This window comes from Ammospiza caudacuta, chromosome 9 (assembly GCF_027887145.1).
Source record: "Ammospiza caudacuta isolate bAmmCau1 chromosome 9, bAmmCau1.pri, whole genome shotgun sequence".
Lineage (NCBI taxonomy): Eukaryota > Metazoa > Chordata > Aves > Passeriformes > Passerellidae > Ammospiza > Ammospiza caudacuta.
Genome location: NC_080601.1, coordinates 7,218,719 through 7,236,754, shown reverse-complemented (window position 1 = coordinate 7,236,754; position 18,036 = coordinate 7,218,719). Strand labels below are relative to the sequence as shown.

Sequence of the window (18,036 nt, the reverse complement as noted above, 5' to 3'; positions counted from 1 at the left end):
ACAGCCACCTGCACCCACCCACCCAGCTGGAGAGCCTGCTTGGAACACCCTGGGATGGTGGATCCCATCCCTCTCATCCCATCTCTCTGCCCTGCCCCTGGATGAGTGCATCTCATCCTCACACAGAGACAAGAACTGGTCAGAGGTGTGAAGGTGCTCAGAGCCCTCAGAGGAAGGAGCTGAGGGACAAAGCTGCACCACAGCCCTGGACTTGAGGAGAATGGGCATCATCTTCAGGGTGTGCCTGGAGAACCCCAGGGGCTTGGAGAGGAAAGGGACCCAAAAGAGCTGGCTCATAAAAAGGGACCCAAAAGAGCTGGCTGAGCACCTCCTCCAGGCTGAAGGACAGACCATCCCAACAAGAAGCTGATCCAGCTGAGTGGACAGGAGGCCTCCATGGAGGAGCACAGAGCTCCTGATCAGAGGAACTGACCAAGTGCAAAGAGCAGGGCAGGGGCAGGTGATCCAGGAGGAATCTGGGATCACTGATCCTGCAGGAGCAGGTGATCCACAAAAAAAATCTCAGGAACACTGATCTTGCAGGTGATCCAGGAGGAATCTGGGAACACTGATCCTGCAGGTGATACAGGAGAAATCTGGGAACACTGATTCTGCAGGTGATACAGGAGAAATCTGGGAACACTGGTCCTGCAGGTGATCCAGGAGGAATCTCAGGAACACAGATGGGGCAGGGATGGGGCTAAGAGGGCCAAAACCCATCTGGAATTGAATCTGACAAAGGATGTGAAGGGTGCCAGTGAGGCCAACCTGCAGGAACTGCAGGCCCCTGAGACCAAAGGGGAAAACCAGACAAGGGAGGCTTATCCTTAGTGGAAAAGGATCAGGTTGGGACCTGATGGGATGGATCCACAAGTGCTGATGGCTGCTGTCACTGTGAGGTCACACTTGATGAACTTTGGAAACCATCTCCAGTCACCTGAAGGACAAGAGGGTGATCAGGAGCAGTCAGCATGGACATACAGAGGGAAAAAAATCCTGTTTCACCAGCCTGGCCTCCTCCTAGGATGAAACAATCTCAGTGGATGGATGTAGTGCAGAGGATGCTGTCTGTCTTGGCTTTGGCAAGAATTTCAACGTGTGGCTCTTCTCACACCCTCAGATGAGCTGGCAAAGTGTGCAGCAGCCAGGAGGGCAGGGAGGTGGGTGGAAAAGGGGCCCAGCAGGGAGAGGTGAGTGCCACAAAGTCCAGTTGGAGGACAGACACTTCCCAAAATCATTTAACCTCTTCTGCTGACCTGGAGGATGCACAGAGTGTGGCCTCAGCACTTTGCTGGTGACACAATAACTGGGGTGAGTGGCCAGTACACCAGAGGGTCACACTGACACTTGGATCAACTCTAAAAGGCTGGAGCAAAGGGCAGGCAGCAGCCTCAAGGTGCTCAAACAAAGCAAAGGCAAAGTCCTTCCATTACCCGGGGGGGAGTGACCCCAGGAGCCAGCACAGGCTGGGACAGCTCTGCCAAGCAGGACAGATGGCAACAACTCCCAGGAGCCAGCAAAAAAAGCCACCAGCTGCATGACAAGAGTGACCCTGCCCCTCCACTCAGCACAGGTGACAGCATTCCTGAAGTTCTGCACTCCTCAGTGGCAAAGAGACACGGGCAGAGTCTGGCACATGGCCCTGGACCAGCAGCTCTGGGTGACCCTGCTTGCCAAGGTGGCCCTGCAGAGGTCCATGCCAGGCCCAGGCAGGGTGGGATCCTGGGAGCCTCCAGCCATTCCCTCTCTCAGCCTGGATATGATCTGTGACACCCCCAGGAATTGAGGAGCGCCTCAGCCTGTGTGAGGCACAGTGCCACAGCGCTGACAGGGCACACCCCAGCCCTGCACCAACGCCTGACACGAGCCCTGTCTCAGTTCCCAGCCCTTGCTCACTCACCTTGGCCATGGTTTGGCCCCATTCTGCTTTCTCAACGTGACACAGGGGTCAGAGGCAAGTGAACACGCCAGGCAGGAGGTGTTGCATCACTGCCATTCCATAAAGGTCCCTCACAGTCTCCCATCTCATTCCACCCCATCTCCCTCAAGTTTTCTTTCCCTTCTGCCTTTTGTTTTCCTCAAACATCACCACTTTTTTAAAAAAGCCCTCAGCCCCACAAATACTCTGTTACACTTCTAAAACCCAGAGGATTATTATCCTCTATTAGAACAAAGCAAGAAGAGTGAGACATGGATATGATTTAGGTTTACAAGCCAAAATCTTCATTAACTTAGCAGGTAACTACTTCTTGCTGGTGTAAAACAACAGAAATACTGAAGTTTTTTATTTGAAGGCCAAGAGATAAATTAAAGTTGTAATTTCTTTAAATCTCCAACATTCCCTGTTCCCACAGGAACATGGAATGGCAAAGTGAATACCATTCAGGGAATGAAAGTGGTATGGCAAGAAGAGGCCAAGTGAGAGCCACCAGCAATAGAGGAAAGTACAAAATTGATCTTAAAATTATCAATATTTCACCCTAAAGAGGAGGGACAGGGAAGATTCCATGCAATACCCATGTTTTTGTCCAAAAGCTCCCAATAAAACATGTTTCTGTCTATCTGTCAGTGCATTTGCCTTGCCTGCCTCTCAGTTTAGCACACCTCCTCCTCCTCCTTCTCCTCTCTCTGCAAATACACTGGGGGACAGCAGGGACAGGGAGAGCCCAGCTGGGCTCTGCTGTGGTGGCAGCTGGCACAGCTGGGCACTCGAGGTCTCTTCACACAGCAAAAAAAAAAAAAAAAACCAAAAAAAAGGCACCAGTGACCAGTGCAGTTTTAAACTGACTCCAGGGATTTAAGGCCATCCAGGGTTCTGGCTTCTTGCCATGGGTGTTGTCCCTGTGATAGCCTGGTGACACCAAACCCAGATGCCCCATGTAACAAGGAACTCTTGTCAGCTGGCCCAGTCCCTGCCCCAGGCTGGTGCATTTTCTAGCAGGGTCTATGGCCCTAAGTCATACCATGGCTCCATCCAGCAGATTGGGAAGGATTTTATGGATTGTTCCACTTTTGGCTACCAAGCTGGAGAGCAGCCCTGGAGCAGCCCTGGGGGTGCTGGGGGTGAGAGCTGGGAGCCAGAACCCCCCCGTGCCCTGGGCTGAGCCCCAGCGTGGGCAGCAGGGCAGGGGGGGATTCTGCCCCTGTGCCCTGGGCTCAGGTGAGACCCCACCTGCAGAGCTGCCCCAGCACAGGAGGGACCTGGAGCTGCTGCAGAGAGCCCAGGGCAGGCACCAGCATGGGCAGAGGGATGGAGCAGCTCTGCTGGGAGGAAAGGCTGGCACAGCTGGGGGGGCTCACCTGGACAGGAGAAGCTCTGGGGTGACCAAACTGTGGCCTGAAGGAGCTGCAGGAAACATGGAGAGAGATTTTGGACAAGGGGGAATGGCCTCCCAGTGCCAGAGGGCAGGGCTGGACGGGATATTGGGAGTGAGGAATTGTTCCCTGGCAGGGTGGGCAGGCCCTGGCACAGGATGCCCAGAGCAGCTGTGGCTGCCCCTGGATCCCTGGCAGTGCCCAAGGCCAGGCTGGATGGTGGAAGTTGTCCCTGCCCATGACAGGGGTGGAATGAGATGGGATTTAGGGTCCCTTTTAACTCTTCTGGGATCCCTTGAGTAGGTGCACCAAGAGGCAGCCCCAGAACAGACGCTCCCTGCAAAGATCTGCACAGGGGCTCAGGTTCTCAGCTCGCAGTTTCACCTTTACAATTCCTGCACTGTGAACACACAGACCAGACCAGCATCTCCAACCATCACAGCAGCTCCTCCTGGGGAGGCTGAGGAGTTCCCTTACACTTGTGGCACTCAGGACACACAACAATTCCCATTTATACAGGACTCTTCTCTTGGACAGCACGAGCTACTGCTCCACACTGAATCAAACCCCATAAAGCAGAACCAGCTAAACACAGAAAGAACTCCTCTGGACTTGCAAGGGAATAGACAGGCTGCTAATTACAGCCCAGCTCAGCTCCTCACTGCCAGCAGAGCATCACCAGCCCTGGCTCTGTGTCACCCTGCTGGAGGAGCATGGCTCTTTCCCCTGCTGGAAGGTACCAGGAGGCTGTAGCTGGCACTGAAACCCAGAACAAAGCAAACCAAGGGGGAATCAGGGATGCTGCATGTCCTGCACATTGCTGTGATCCACCCCAAGGATCCTGGGAAGCTGCTGGCTGAGAAAGGAACAACTGGCCAAAGTTTCAGGGAATCAGAGCAATAAATACACAAGCACACACACATGAAGAGAAATAATTATATATGCAAATTGCACATCAACCCAGACACAGCCAGGCCTCCATTCTGCCCCAAAGCAGCAGATCTGGAGCCTGGGGATCACCTGAGGCAGCTACACACCCAAGATGTAATTTTTGGAGTGTTCCTGAATCCAAAAGCAGGAACTGAAGCACAGGGAACATCCCTACACTGAGGGCATGGATGGGGACCAGCCATAAAACCAACACAGCACAGCCAGGTTTCCATCACTACTCACCCAAACAGAGTTTAGGATCGTTCATCTGGTGACAAATGAATAGTGTTCCTTCCCCAAACACACCTTGTAGCAGGGCAGTGTGACAGAGATAGACACAGCAGCTCTCCCTCCTGCCCAGGAAATGCTGCACGACTTTGTGTGGTCAACATGTTACAAATTCAGAAAGATTTTGGCACAAAAGACATCCATTATTCATTAAACACTTGCAATACCAAGATATTCCCCCTCTAAGTCACTGCCCTTGCTTAGTTGCTCTTGCTGTTATGAATGTGACCCTTTGTTTATACAGCAAAAGGCTGGGTTTGGTACACTACTAAATAAAGGAAAATTCAAGCTTCCACATCCATCACGCAGCTCTTAAATAAAACAGGAAAAAACTCACTTTGTCTTCAGCATCCCAAAATGGACCAGGCTTTCCAGGGCTTTCAGTGCTAAATGAAAGCTGACCGTAGAAAATTCCCTTGTAAATGTTTATTATTCTAATTTTAACCTCTGGCCATTTTTAGGGCCAATAAAAAAACGAGATCAAAACCCAAGAGAGCAAATAATCCACACAGGGACTCTCTCCTGCCTGTGCTGGTTCAAAAGTCATTCTGAGATTTGGGGGATGTTTTTATTTTTAAACCTGTGTTTCATTTCTTGTACTGGAAGCATTATATCCCACCACAATGTCAGATCAAAACAAGTAGAAAGGAAGGGTGAAGGATTCCCATGGGAAAATACCCCACAGAACCCACTGGGCAGCAGAAACTCCTTTTTAATTTGTCTTTTCAAGGTGAAAGGAACTCAAGGAACACAGGATACCTTGTGCCAATACACTCTGGGTAAGCATTCCCCAGGCTCTGCTGGATCCTGCAGAGCTCTTCCATCCATCCAAACTCTCCACAAGTGTTCAAAACATTTCTCTCAAGCCTCAATTGCATCTTTATGCATCCAAACCAGATCCACTGTGATGGTACCACAATAATTTTCATGCTCAGATCCACTCCTTTGGCTTCCACCAGGGGAACAGACCACAAAATCCCTGTGGATTTTGGACAAGAGTGAGAGCAGCCAGACACTGTGTCACCTGTGCAGCTCACCACAGTGACACAGGGACCACAGGTAGCCCAAAATCCAGGCAGAAGCACAAATGCAGATCTCCAGGACAGCAGCTCTCTTCTTCTTTATTCTCCTGCCCACAAAGGTAAATCCCTTAGGTGCAAGCAGACACCCTGCAGTGTGTTTTGGAGAGTTACTAAGAGGAGAAAAACCAAACAACCAAACAACAAAAGCCAAAATTGGGCTGCTGGGGTGAGCAGCTGCCTGCAGGGATAAACTTCCCTTGCCAAAAGGCTTTCCCCAGTCATTGTGACCTCTGTTCCTTGGCCAGCCTCGTCCAAAAAAAGCAGTGAGCAGCACTATTCCTGTGTCTCACAATCCTGGCTGTGTTATAGCCCTCAGTCTTCTCCCATTTGATCATCAACCCAAGTAACAAATCCATCATTTAGCTGTTTAGCTTCCCTGCCTACCCCCAAGCTCAGCACACATTGATGGGACTCCCATAAGCTGAAAAATGTCCCTTCCTACAGCTTTGGGGGCCAGTGGCCCTCAGTTTGATCTGCTGCTTGTTTTGTTCCAACTGGCATTTCCTTGTCAAATACAAACTGAATTTCCCTATTCCAAGTCTACTCCAGTGTATACATGTTTGATCTGCTGCTTGTTTTCTTCCACCTGCTATGGCACCTGGCATTTCCTTGTCAAACACAAGCTGAATTTTCCAAATTTATTCCAGAGTGCACATGAAGGCAAAGTGGAGATGCCCCTCAAAATACAGATGAGAAAAAAATCACTTTTCTCTGGGGGTATCATCCCTCCTGCTTGTCCAAAGATACCCCCTGGAGACCTCACTTTGCATTTGTGCTGCCCTAAACCCTTGTCCTCCCTCTGTGTCACAGTTTCAATTTGATTCCTGAGCTCCCTGTTGGGATTTGTTTGGAGGGTTCTCCCCCTCCTTCTTTATTTTAATCCATAAACCTACACATCCATAGCTCCAAAAATAAGAAGTCACAGCAGAAAAAGGCCTCCAACACAGCAAAAAAAAAAAAAAAAAATTAAGCACATTATCAATACAAAAGCACTTTCAAACATATAAATTCAAAACTCCAACAGCACCAAGCAAGAGCAATAATTAATTTTTTTTTAAATGAGCCCAGGTGAATAGACAGGATGCCAGTGTCACCTGTGTGACAAGTCACAGCTGTTTGTTGAGGAAAAAGTGTCACAACTGCTCTGAACACTTCTGATTCAGTTGTGTTTTTAGTTCCAGATCCCAGGATTAACTGAGCTGGCCACGTATCACAGCTCTCTCCCATCTCCAGCTTTTCTGTCCCTGCAACCCCTGTCTCACACCACAGCTCTGAGACTTTTAGCAGTGTCACAGCAGTACTTTGCATGTGATAACACAGAGGAAACAGCTTCTTCTAGGCCATTCCAAGGGCAAGAATCAGCAGGAAAAGGCCATTGCAGGCAGCTTATGAAACACTGATACAAGAGAAGCAGGATCCTGGAGGTGAAAAGCACCCAGACAGGTTTTCATTGGGGAAAAAGGAAGAAACCTGACATCAAGACAGCTCAAGTTTTACATCTTACCTAGATGAAGGTGGACATCCAATTATCTCCTTATTAAATATTCCACATTTACTTACAATGGTCACAATGGCAAATCTCTGGATTCAGGGTAACCATCCTCTGCCATGCACCCAAACTGCAGAATCATGGAATGGTTTGGGTTGGAGGAGACCTTAACCTCCCAACCCCCTGCCACACAAGCAGTAATTAAATAACAGGCCAAGGACTTTTCCTAAGCAATTTATGCTTAAATCATCACAGACTGTGCAGAAGACACAGGGAAAAAAATTAAAAGTATGAGTTAATACGAGTTAATGTAGTCATGCTGCTTCCTGCTGCACACAGGCTTGTTTTTTTCCTGCAATTACAGAGGAGGGATTTTTGTTCCAGCACCACTTTCAGCTGCCACAAGCAGGCCATTGTTTGGATTTAGCCAGGCAGCAGCAGTCCCCATGCAAAGCCAGGGCAGCGGGATGGACTGAAACACAGCAGAAGGGAATTCAGCCCCACTGGGATGAGAAGAGAGATTTGTATTAAATACCTGCTTGGAGCAAAGCCAGAGGAAGCACATCAAAGGAATCCTGGCATACTTCCCAACATCCAGGTGCCCACATCAGGGATGTTGTGCATCAGGTGACAGCTCAGCAGCCTCTTCCCAGCACACATCTCCCAGGTCATGCCCCAAACGAATCCAGGCAGCCCCAAACTGCTCAGACTACATCTCTGCCTCCTCCCCCGCACTCCAGGGCATCCTCTCCCATTGAAGAAGTGATTCCCCAGCCCTTGGACACACCAGAATGACTCATCTGGGTGCACTGGTGCCTTCACTCTGAAAACTCCTGCTCCTGAAATGCTGTGAGCTCATTGTAGCTGTGGCAACAGAAATGCAAATCCTGCCACGCTGAAAAACTTCACCACCGACTCCTCCACTACACGGGGACTGTGTGTGAGCAAAATCAGTTTTTTCTTCTTCCTCCCTGAGGATAAATTGGGTTTGTGAAAGCTGTGCCCTAAAGCAAAAATCCAATTGGCAGGGCAGAGTTAAACCAGACACACATTGCTTTAGCTGTGCTTCAGTGCACATAGAAAACAGGCACAGAAGAGTTTGGAAACAGGGTACAAAAGCAGGTTTGAGGTTTCTCACTGCAAGGGCTCTACTCACTGTTTACACCTGGTGAGGAGCTACTCCATTTGCAGCCCCAGCAAATACCATGGCTGGTTTAATACAGTAAAGTTACAGTGGATATAAGACAGAGAGGAGAAAATGGCTTTCAGTTAATTGTTCCCTGGCAGGGTGGGCAGGCCCTGGCACAGGGTGCCCAGAGCAGCTGTGGCTGCCCCTGGATCCCTGGCAGTGCCCAAGGCCAGGCTGGATGGGGCTTGGAACCACCTGGGACAGTGGAAGGTGTCCCTGCCATGGCAGGGGTTTAATAATAAGATGGGCTTTAATGTCCCTTCCAACCCAAACCATTTTATAATTCTATAATTAAATGATCCATTTTTCAAATAAAACCCCAGAACTCTAAAAAGTACCAGCATATCTGGATGCAAAACCATGAGATTTTCTTGGGGGATAAGTAGGATATTTCTAACAAAAATCCAGGCAGTAACTGCATACAGCAACCAGAGGTTAAAAACAACTGAAGGGGGTGGTGAAGAAAGAGGAGAAAAAAAAAAAAACAAAGAGCAAGCCTCACCTAACAAGTTGCCAGCAGCAAAACCTGTGAGAACTGCAAGACCCAGACTGCCAATGTAGGTGACAATTGCGAATCTTTGGTGAGAATTGTACCTCACTCGCAGGGCATCTACCTGTGGTTTGCAGAAACTTCTCAGACAAGCTTCACTATCCTGAATGGCAAACAAAGAGCAAACTCCCACCGATGCTTCCTGCATGTTGAGAAGTTTGGGTGGGGAACTGGGAGATTTCTGGGCTTGGTGTTGGTTTGGAGCCTTGGTGCTCTTTGTTCCCCTTTCAATTTGGGTTAGCAAGGGCAAACCCTTTGCAGGGAGTGAAAACCCTGCAAGCTCAGCTTCACCTGTGAGTGAGCAGAGGCAGTGCAATCCCACAGGCAGGTTATTCCATCTGGGAGCAAGGCAAAGGAGCTAAAAGCAGAGGAAAAGCAGAGTTACCATGGGATACCAGGATGCGTCACTTCTCTTGGCTCTCCTGGCGCCACGTGACGCCTCAGCCGCCAGCGAAGAACTCGGCAGATGGGATAGGGGAAAAAAAATATTAAAAGGTCCCTGGATGATAGCAAAGTTTAGGCTTTAAAATCTACTGCTTATGGCTACAGAAATACAGGCAACAATATTTATCTATAAACCAAACTATCTGTCTATAAATCCATTGCCACGGAGCAGTAAATACACGCTTTCCCTTCCAGCAGTCGTCACCGTTTACACTTTTCAGCTGCCTGCAGTAAATTTAGTCCAGGCACATGCAGAAATAGCACCCCTGCCATCTCAGAGAGAGCTATCACTTGCCTTTCAGAGGAGGCAAAGCAGGTCAGTAGTTTCCACCTCGCTCATAAATACAGAAGCAGCCACTTGACAGCAACAGACACGAGCAGTCAGAGTTCAAGACAGATCAGAAAAGGGATGAACCACTTGGAATTTACTCTCCAAGTTATCACACAGGTCATCAAGCTCATGCCTTGGGCTGGAGCCCTCTGAACTAAGAGTTTCTGCCAATTTTCAAGGCATGGCTGTTGGGAATGTGTGTGCAGCATGTCAGTGACTCCACACATGCTCACCCACACTTGGGTTTCTACCCCACCCAGACCAGGATCAATTCCCATACAGCTCCTGCTCCAAGTCTTGTCTGCACAAAATCCTAGAGTAGCCCAGTGTTTGAGCATTTCTCCCCTCCTTTTACAGCAGCCAGTTTCTTTCTAAGCAGATCAAACAGCTCTGATTCAAAGGACATTATTCCAACTCCATCCTCCTCCACCTCCCAAAGCCTCCTGACACCCACACGCTGCCGAACGTCAACATCTCCAGGGAAATTCAGTCCTTGCAGATGGCACCAAGCAGCCCCCTGGGTGTGGTAAAAAGCTCTGTGCAGCATCAGGAACCTTCACCCAGGCAATCCCAGCCTTCCAGCTCTACCCAAACACTGCAGCAGGCTGGGAATGGAGTGTGCAGGGAGTGCCCCAGGGAAACCTGAGCATCACCCCAGCAGCAGCTGCCACCCCAACCCACCCGCTCCCAGCACACTCCAGACTGCAGGACTTTGGGAAAGAACACAGCCCAGCCAGCCAAGACAGCTGCTGCCATCATCTGCTCCTGAACACCAGCTTTCTGTCACCTGCATCACTTGCTATTCCTGCTTGCCTGTTTCCCATTACCCACCAAAAGCAGGAAATAGCCTGGAAGCCAAGAAATCCCACATTTCATCTGCTACTCCAGGTTGTAGCCCCTGTGTTACACAGCTACACAACAGCTGGGTGTTATTTCTGACCTGCTTACAAAAGGAAGCTTCAGGTTTCTGAAACAAAAAGTTGAACACAGACAGTGCCACCTTTTCCAACAAGGGGCTGGGGCACAGCTGGGTGCGCACAATGGGAGGGGACACCAGGTGCCCACTGAGCTCCTGCAGCCTCACACACCCTGGAATTCCTCCCAACTCTGCTTTAATACCTGTTCCCTGAGCCAGGAGTCACTGTCCTCAACAGCTTTTAATAGGATGGGTTTGATCCAGCCTCCTTTGAACCTCTCACCTTCCAGCAACATCCTGGCCACTAGGAATACCACAGCATCAAAAGAAAAGCTTTCCCTTTTATAAGCTTGTTGCTTCCTTTGTTGTTTTGGTTTTTTGGGATTTCTTATGAGTGAGGAAGGCCTGGGTACAGTCATTTTCTTTGGAAGATGCAAAGCTCCCAATCTGCTTAACATTCCTCTCCTTGCTTCTTCCCCTCACCATCGTTTCTGCTCCATGCTAAGGAGACAAAGTTTATTTATCTCCTTTTCTACAATAGCTGTTCCATGCCTTTTGATCACCTTCATCATCCTTTGCTGAACCCTTTTCTTTTTGGAGATAGAGGATTCAGGACATGCAGAATCGTGGAGAAAAAGGTCATTTTTAAAATTATTTTTTTACAGTAGCTTGTCCTGTTATCCACTCCTTTAGTAATAATATCTATTAATTTACTACTTTGGCTTTGCAGCTATTTGCAGTGAAAAAAGCTCCCAATTCAGAAAAAAAGCCTCCCAAGAGCAGAACAAAACCCAAAACTAATAATGCTTTTGCTTTCTGTCAGTGTTGCAGAAAACAAGCATTAGGCTTCAGAGACAGGAAAGAGCCTGCAAAATGCAGGAACCTCTCAATATCTTGAAACAGAGGCTTCCAAAATTTTTTTTAAACCACAGCAGCAGAGCAAGGAATTAACCACATCCCTGGCTGTGCATGTGCCTTCCTCCCCTCAGCTGAAGAAGGTTTTGGTAATAAAACATCAAATAAATACATATACACACACCTAGGTCACCTACATTTATTATTTCCTCATGCAGCACCAGCAAAGTGACCCCTAAGGAGGTGCACAGAAAATGTCCTGGATTTTTATTAGTAACCAATTGCTGGTCTCCAGCCTCACTGACCTTGCAGCACCTACACCTGGGTTTCCTGTTCTCATGTGCACAGTGCCCACAGTTCTGTGCAATTCACAGTACACCCAGGGGAGAGCTGTAGCCTCAAACTCCTGCTGGGACACAGATCTTTTTTTTTTACTGTTTTCAACATCTCAAACTCACAGGATGACAACACAGGATTGCTTTGAAGTGTCCATTTTCACCCCACCTCAAATTACCACAGAGAAGCAGATCCTGGCTGAGTATCAGAATTCTCCAGATAAAACTTAACAACCAGTGCATCCACATGGAAACAATGGGTTAGTTTTTGTAAACAAACAGAGAAGAGCTTCAGATTTAGCAAGACTTTTACAAGGATGGTGCCTCTTGCACAAGCAAGAAGCAGAAGGAATCAAAACAAAAATTTGCTGGTTTTTTAAAGTAGATTTTAAATTAAGCTCACTTATCTAAGTTTTTAGAGTTGCTTTTTGCAAGGCTGTGATGTAAAAACAAAGCTGCTCCTTGGGGCAATTTGTCAGATATTCCTACTGCAGAGTTCTGTATGCTGGAACAGAAAGGAGGGATGAGAACAGGCATTTCACTGAAATGACCATCTAGGATCCCCCCTTGAGAAGAAAGAGAATAAACAGGTCCACAAAAAATAGACTCTTAGATATTCTGATGTCTCAGGTTTTAGCTTTTATATTTTTCAGATTCTGTGCTGCTTTAGTGTGTGGGTCTGAGCTTTACACTAAGGGATGGTGAGCTCTCTGCTCAGAGCAGGGAGACAAAACAATTCCTGCTCTAGCTGGGGACCAAGGACAAATGATCCAAATCTCAGCCCAAGAGCACAAACAACGTGGGCTGGAGAGAGAAAAACAAGCAGGATGGGACTCCATAACCTAAAGCTGGAATTGGACAATTAACTCCAATATGCAAATGGAGCAGAACTTATTCAAGTGGGAGATTTCATGACCACTCATCCATTTTGTGACCATTCTGGTTCACCTTGGGTGCAGCCCTGGCTGAGCTCTTGTGCTGCCCAAGGTGCATCCATGGAGGAGATCCTTTTAATAAATCCCTGCTTTATTCTTTATTCTAGGTCAGCTTTCTCAAGGCATCAATTCCTTGGAATTTCAGCAGCAATTTCTGCATGCAAAGGGTGCTCAGGCCTTGGCAGGGGCTGCCCAGGGAGCTTTGCAGTGCCCAGCCCTGCAGGTGTCCCAGGCAGGGCTGGAGGTGGCACTCAGTGCTCTGGGCTGGCCACAAGGTGGGCACTGGGCACACAGGGGTCTTTCCAGCCCTAATGATTTTATGAGTCCATAAATTTCAGGTTTCAAAAGAGCTCTCCCTTGCAAAATTCAAACCACATATCTGTGGGCTGTGAAACAGCATTCTTCTGCTGGGGGCCACTCTTCAGGCTGGTGGGTGCTGTGTCCCCTTCTTTTTCCAGGATGTCACCTCTCTCTATCCCATTTTCCCTCTGCACAGGGACACCTTCCTGCCCTGCCCATGTCCTCAGGGGTTCTGAGCACAGAACTCCTGTGCTGGCTTTGAGCAATCCTCAGCATGCACCAACACAACCTCGTGCTGAGTATAACTGGAGTGTAAGAAAAATCATTTAGAGAAACAGCAGCTCCAAGAGAGCTCCTTGCTGTATGTGCTCTGTAAACAGCTTTTAAACTGCCAGCTACAGCTAGGAGCTGGAGACAGAGGAGACATCCCTGCAGCTGCTGACAGGTGAGTTTATTGGAGCTTCAGCACGAGCATTTCAAGATGAAAGAGCACAAGGAGGGTGCTGAAAGACAACTGACAACTTGAGGAGTACGCACTGGTTTTCAAATTGTTTCTGTGATGTAGGGTAATGCTTGTGATCACAGCATTCACCGGGAATTAGATCATCCATTTAGCAGCAAGTTTGCCTGATCAACTGTCTGGGGACTTCAAACACATCAGCAAAACTGCAGAGCTGGAGACACTGCCTTGCTATTGAGCTGCCTTCCCTGAGAAGCTTCATGGAGACCAAAACACAGGTGAGGAAATTGTAACAAAACATCCAGAGCAAGCTGGGGGCTGCCCCTGAGTTTGGGAAGCAGCAGCAGGATTTTTATTGGTAACCAATGCCCAGCAAGGCACTCCTGCTGGCACAGAGCACCAGACACAAGGAGCTGCCTCGGCTCACCTGGATCAGCACCAGCACCCAAAAAACACCTGGAACTACACCATTAACATATCCTAATAATGACACAGCCTGAGTGCAAAGCCTGTCCCTCACCTTCCTGCCCCTCTGGATGTGCCACACACAGCTCAGGGAGCTCCCCAGCTTTCCAAGAAACTCCTAGCAAAGCTTGGGGAATTGAGTGATGTGTCAGTGAGGATGCTCCACAATGCTCTGGACAGGAGGATATTTAAACCTGCCTGGATGCAGCAGGGGTGCACACATCATTTGAACAGCTGGGACAGTCACACAGGACTCTGGTGACAGAGCAGACATCACTACAAAATCCTTCAGTGTGTTCAGATCAAATATTTCACCCACCCTTTGCTGTGTATTTATCCCTGCACAGCAAAATATGTGAGATGTAACTTTTTGTACATGAAAATCTGTCAAACAGCTGCTGACAGCCTTGCACTGCTCCCTGGCAATGGGGACAGCACAGGCCAGAAAAAACCCTTCCATTTCCATGCATCTTGCAAACACAGAGAGAAACATTTAGGGAGTGACCTGAAAGAAAGCATCTTGTGCAAGAATCCCAATAAGTGCATTATCTGCTGAGCAATAAAACTGCAAAACCGTGGAGTCATTTTAAACAAGTGCATCTGTCATTGAGATAATGACCAAGTGAGTCAGTGCCTATCCAGTAAGAGATATTTAAAACAATCACAGAAAGGACCTTAAAGCTCATCCCATTCCCTGCCTGTCATGGGCAGGGACACCTTCCACTATGCTAGGATGCTCCAAATGTCCAGCCTGGCCTTGGGCACTGCCAGGGATCCAGGGGCAGCCACAGCTGTGCCAGGGCCTGCCCACCCTGTCAGGGAACAATTCCTAATTCCCAATATCCCATCCAGCCCTGCCCTCTGGCAGTGGGAAGCCATCCCCCCTTGTCACTCCATCTTCTAAAGGATCTCTCTCCGTGTTTCTTGCAGCTCCTTCAGGCCACAGTTTGGTCACCCCAGAGCTTCTCCTGTCCAGGTGAGCCCCCCCAGCTGTGCCAGCCTTTCCTCCCAGCAGAGCTGCTCCATCCCTCTGCCCATGCTGGTGCCTCCCCTGGGCTCTCTCCATGTCCCTCCTGTGCTGGGCCAGCTCTGCAGGTGGGGTCTCACCTGAGCACAGGGTTTAATTCAACCCAGGAGCAGAACCTGTTCCACCCATCCAAGGAGTGAGGGAAAACACCTGATTAACACCCCAGCTGTCCCAAAAGGCACAAACCCAGGGGTGCTGCCCTCAGAGCAAGAGGAACCTTCAGTCCCTCAGCGTGGTTTGAATCCAGCTCTGCTGATTGCAAAGCAAGCAGAGAGCAAAACAAGATCAGAGCTCAGCGAGACAGCGTGCCCCTCGTGAATCCAAATAAACAAGACATTTTGAACTATTTCCAGCATGACTTCAGCACAAAATAACATTTGCACATCAGTGTAATAGCTGATGTTTTAACTGCGTGCTGAGGGAGCAGTCACGCACTGCAGCCCCGGGTTCAGTGGTGCTGCTCAGCCTTCAAAGGAAGCAAAAAGAGCTGCAGAAAGAGCAGTGCTGCACTTGAAAGCCTTTCAGAAAGCACTAAATGTATCTGTGATCACTCTTGAACCCAAGGAGAACACGGCCCTGTCCCCACAAGCCTTGGGTGGATGATGAGGAGCTGGGATGGCTTGGAAAGAAAGTCTGCACTGCAGGCCATGGGTGGTTGGTTACTGAGTTAAAAGTAAAAATAATGTGGGTGTCACTTCTTAATTGGACAGTTTATCCCAGCTGAAACCTCCTGGGTTGCAGAGGCAGGGAGGAAAGGGAGCCAAAGGCAAGGGGCACCAGTCCAGAGGATACAAGACAGGAGGGAAATCCCATTTTCCCTTTGAACCTGTGCAAGAACTGGTGACACACCCTCTCAGGAAATCCCATTACTGGGGGCCCTAAGCCATGAATCAGTTCCAGAGTCATTCAGAGGCAGCCCCAGGACAAAGGAACAGTCAGATGCTAATTCAGGCCACAAAGCTGGAGAGGGAACGTTCCCTCTTTGGATGAAGGATTCATCATCAGCAAGTACAACCCATTTTCATTAACTGCAGCCATTTCCTGCTGGCACATCCTTGCCATTTTCCTGGAAACACACGGCAGCAGCTACATGTCTGAAGGCAAATAAATTAGGAGACAAGAAGGAAATTATCTACAGCACCCAGAACAAGCCAAGCCACTGAATAAAGCAGCTAAAAAATCTACCAAAACCCAACTTGATGGATCCAACAAATTAAACACAGGGTATATAAAATCTCTGCTCCAAAATTCCATTAAACCTTTAGTTTTGCAAAGATGTAATTGCCTGGAAGGCTGGGGATGCTCCATCCCTGGAAGTGTCCAAGGCCAGGCTGGATGGGGCCTGGAGCAACCTCCAGGCTGGGATGGTGGAATCTGTCCCTGTTTGGACCAAAACCACCCAGGCACATCCTGCAACACCCTCTGAACATCCCCAATTCTCTGGGATAGTTCTGATGAATGCATCTCAAGCTGTGTCGGGGAAAATATAGGTTGGATATTAGGAAGAAGTTTTTCACAGAAAGAGTGATAAAATATTGTAATGACCTGCCTGGGGAGGTGGTGTCACCATCCCTGGATGTGTTTAAAAACAGACTGGATGTGGCACCAGGGTTTAGTTGAGGTGTTGGGGCTGGGCTGGATTTGATGCTCTCGAAGGTCTCTCCCAGCCCAGTGATTCTGTGAGAAGTTGGGAGGAATCATCAAACATTTAGGTTGGAAAAGATCTCCAAGAACACTGAGTCCAATTTCCTCAGTCAGCAGCAGCTTCAAGCTCAGGCTTGTAGCAAAACAAACCAAAGGTGTGACTTAAAAATGCCAATGTCACAATCAAAGTGTGACCTGCAGAGGACACAGAAAACTCCACATGATTCATAAATTCCCCTCAAGGTGCTTTCATGTGCACACCCAGGAAACAGCCACCACTTCTGACAAAGATTATTTGAAATCCACAGGTTGGTGAGTTTTTGTGGCTGATGGATTTTTGAGTTTCTGGGAATTTTTTTGTCACCTGTTGCCCACTTAACTGGGAGATCTCACCACTGAGTGCTCTGCACTGGAATTTACTGTTAACCATTCCAACCCTTGCTGTATTCACACACAATTCTATTCCTGAGCAAACAACTTAAACAGGAGTATTTTCAAAAGACTGCACATATGCTCCCTTCCCATGGAGCTAAATTTGGTAGGTATGGGCATACCTGGCCGTAACAAGCTGAAACAAAAATCACTGAGACACAGAAACAGTTCCAGGCACAAACCCCTGCTTTCCACTGCTCTAAATAGTCCCTGTTACCCTGTGATTACACAGCAAGCTGTGTTTGCTTTGCTCTCTGAGCCCAGGGTTTCTCCTTCACAGCCACTGAAATTCAAGTTTAAAACAGAATTCAGCAAGCAGCTCTGTCAAGCACATTCAGTGCCAAGCTGGAGGATGAGTATATTTATATAACAAAAGGCTTCCTGGATTATTTTAAGGCTCAACTTCTGCAAAGGGAACAATTGATGAAAGGGATATTTTTCCTTTGTTTAAAAAAATAATACTCGTACCAAGAAGAAAAAAAAAAGCCATTGAAGAGACAGCAGTGCCTTAAAATGCCACTGTGAGATCCCTGATTACAGCAGAGTCATCCACATGCTCTCTGACCCCACAAATACAGAACCTGGGCTATCACAGATTGAGATAAACACAGCAAAAACCAGAGGTCACAGACACCAAGGCAGCTGCAAGTGAGTATCTGCACATCAATGCTGAGCTGTGCCACAGAATCACACAATTATTGAGGCTGGAAAATCCCTGCCAGTCCCTGGAGCCCCAGCTGTGCCCAGTGCCCACCTTGTGCCCAGCCCAGAGCACTGAGTGCCACCTCCAGCCCTGCCTGGGACACCTGCAGGGCTGGGCACTGCAAAGCTCCCTGGGCAGCCCCTGCCAAGGCCTGAGCACCCTTTGCATGCAGAAATTGCTGCTGCTGTCCCAGCTGAGCCTCCCCTGGCCCAGCCTGAGGCCCTTTCCCCTTGTCCTGTCCCTGTTCCCTGGCAGCACAGCCCGACCCCCCCTGGCTGTCCCCTCCTGGCAGGGAGTTGTGCAGAGCCACAAGGGCCCCCTGAGCCTCCTTTGCTCCAGGCTCAGC

The 18,036-nt window shown here is 48.7% G+C and overlaps 1 protein-coding gene across 2 annotated transcripts in view; it reads right to left on the bottom strand.

Annotated features, from left to right (window-relative positions):
* The window catches only part of SGMS1 (sphingomyelin synthase 1), a 96,035-nt gene that overhangs the window by 46,856 nt on the left and 31,143 nt on the right, over positions 1-18,036 (bottom strand). The window lies entirely within an intron of this gene.